Below are 2686 nucleotides of genomic sequence, written 5' to 3'. Positions count from 1 at the left end.
CAGTGTTTTCCACCAGTAGTTTTATAGTTTGCAGTCTTAGGTTAAGATCTTTGATCCACTTTGAGTTGATTTTTTGTTGGTGACAGATAGGGGTTCAGACTCATCTTTGTGCAGGTGGATATTCAGTTTTTCCAGCACCATTTGCTAAAGAGGTTTTCCTTTTCCCCCGGTATTGACTGGTACCCTTTGTCAAAGATGAATTGGCTGTATGTTTTGGGGTTTGCAAACACATCTTTAAACCCTTGCTGCCCATCTGCTCCCACCCACATTCTATTGGCCAACATCTAAAATTAACATTTGAAACTGAAATACAATGGGTGTTACATATGTGATTTTAGATGTTCTAGCAGGCATATTTTAAAATGCAAAGAAACAGGTGAGCTCATGAAAAGATGCTCAACATCATTAATCATCAGGGGAATGCAAGTCAAAACCACAATACCACTTCACACCTAATAAGATGAACGTTATTAAATAATAATAAAATAACAGAAAATGGTTAGTGTTGGTGAGGATGTGGAGGCACTGGAACCCTTGTGCATTGCTGGTAGAAATGTAAAACAGAGCTGCTACTGTGGAAAGCAACATGGCAGTTCTCGAAACAGTAAATGGAAAATTGTGATCTGATCCAGGATTTCCACTTCTGAGCTTACACCAGAAGAATTGAAAGCAAGAATTTCAACATCTGTGTTCATGGCAGCATTGTTCACAATAGCCAGAAAGGTGGAAGTGACCCAAGTGTCCATCAACACACAAAGCAGATAAACAAAAGAGGTATAGTCACACAACAGAATATTATTCAGCCTTTAATAAAGAAAGAAAATTCTGACTCATGTTACAAAGAGTATATGAATTTAAAAATCATTATGGTAAGTGAAACAGGCTAGACACAAATGAGCAAGTATTGCATGATCCCACTCATCCGAGGGACCTAGAGTGGGCAAATCCATAGAAATAGAAAGGAGAAGGTGGTTGCCAGGAAGCACAGGAAAGAGAATGGGGAGCCAATGTTTAATGATTTCAGAGTTTTGGTTCTACAGGGTAAAAAGAGTTCTGGATGGGGCCAGCAGGTGGTGTGGTGGTTAAGGTGCTGGGACTCCACAGTTCAAATCCCAGATCCAGTGCTTGAAAAACCTATCAGGCACGTGTGCAAGCATGCCCAAAATCCTAAGAGGAGAATGAATGAGAAAGGACTACAATGTGGCCATTCCTCATGGGAGGACATTTCTTAGCCCCCTCTCTCCTCCCGTCTCTCTCCAGTGTGTCGTATTGCAAAAATCTTTAGGAAAAAAAAAAGTTCTGGAGATGGGTGATGATGATGTTTGTACAAAAATGTGAATGTAATGAACATCACTGAACCTCACACTTAAACATGGTCAAAATGAGGGCTGGTACATAGCACAGTGGTTAGGGAATCTAACCACATAGTTGAACACAGTTCAAATACCAATCTTGGCAACTTGAAAAATACACTGGGCATGTACGTATGTGTGCCCAATCCTAATGGGATGGAGAAATGAAGGATAAGGGATTGTGGTGTGACGACACTCCAGTGAGGGTTGCTTTCTCCTCCCCTTTCTCTATCTGGGGATAATAATTTTTTAAAAAAAACAAAGCTCTAAATTGTCATTTCTTTTTTATTTATTATACTATGCTCTTTATTTTTGTGTATTTATTAGAATTTATTGGAATTTCCATAATAAATGGGGACCAGCAGGTGGCCTGGTTGCTAAGGCACTGGACATTCCCACATGACCAACCACAGTTCAAGTCCCAGACCTAGTGGCTTGCTTTCTCACTTTCCCTCTCTCTCTTTCTCTCTCTCTTGTCAAATTAAAATAAAATGAATGAGTAAATAAAATTAAATACATAATTCTAAAAAAAGAGAGAATTTTCATAATAAATTTTGGGGAGGGAGAGGTTTTTGTTATAGGGCACATGCAGCTGGCGGAAAGACAGAGAGACAAGAGAGCGAGAAATCACCCCCCTGGGGGGGATGACCATGCCTCAATCCCTTCTCCTCTGTTCTCCTCTCAGGATCTTGAGCACACACGCACACGTGCCCAGCATGAGTTTAAGCACTGGGTCCGGGATTCAAACCACTGTTGACTACATGGGAGTTCAGTGACATAACCATTATGCCAACTGCTGGTCCCAATAATAAAATGTTTTAAAATGAATTTTCTTTTGTTATGTTATCACTATAAAACATTAACCACTTTCTGCCACTATGCCTTCCCAATCATCAGAAAAGATGTGACACACAGCTCGGCTACCTAAATGGTAAATTCTTAATATATAGTTTATTACAAACAAACAAAAACAGGTTCAGGCCAGTTAGTGGCATGATGGCTAAGGTGGCTGGATTCCACATGGCCCACTGTGTCGCCCAAGTCCTGAACCCACCACCTTGTAAAACACACTGGGCCTGTGTGAGTGCATGCCCAGAATCCTGAAAGGAGGGAGAGATGAGGAGAAGGGATTGCGGCATGACCGTGCCTCACAGGGGGTACTTGTCCTTATCTCTGTCTGTCTCTGGGGAGTCCACAAGCCCTCCAGCAAATTAAAATAATTAATTAAAAATAAACAGGTGAGGGACCAGCAGATGGCATAATGGTTACATCACTGGACTCCTACATGTCCAACCACAGTTCAAGTCCCAGACCCAGCGGCTTGAAACTCACAC

The sequence above is a fragment of the Tupaia chinensis genome, unplaced genomic scaffold, assembly GCF_000334495.1.
Source record: "Tupaia chinensis unplaced genomic scaffold, TupChi_1.0 Scaffold143861_1, whole genome shotgun sequence".
Classification (NCBI taxonomy): domain Eukaryota; kingdom Metazoa; phylum Chordata; class Mammalia; order Scandentia; family Tupaiidae; genus Tupaia; species Tupaia belangeri.
The sequence above is the reverse complement of the archived record's forward strand: the minus strand, read 5'-3'. Positions refer to the sequence as shown.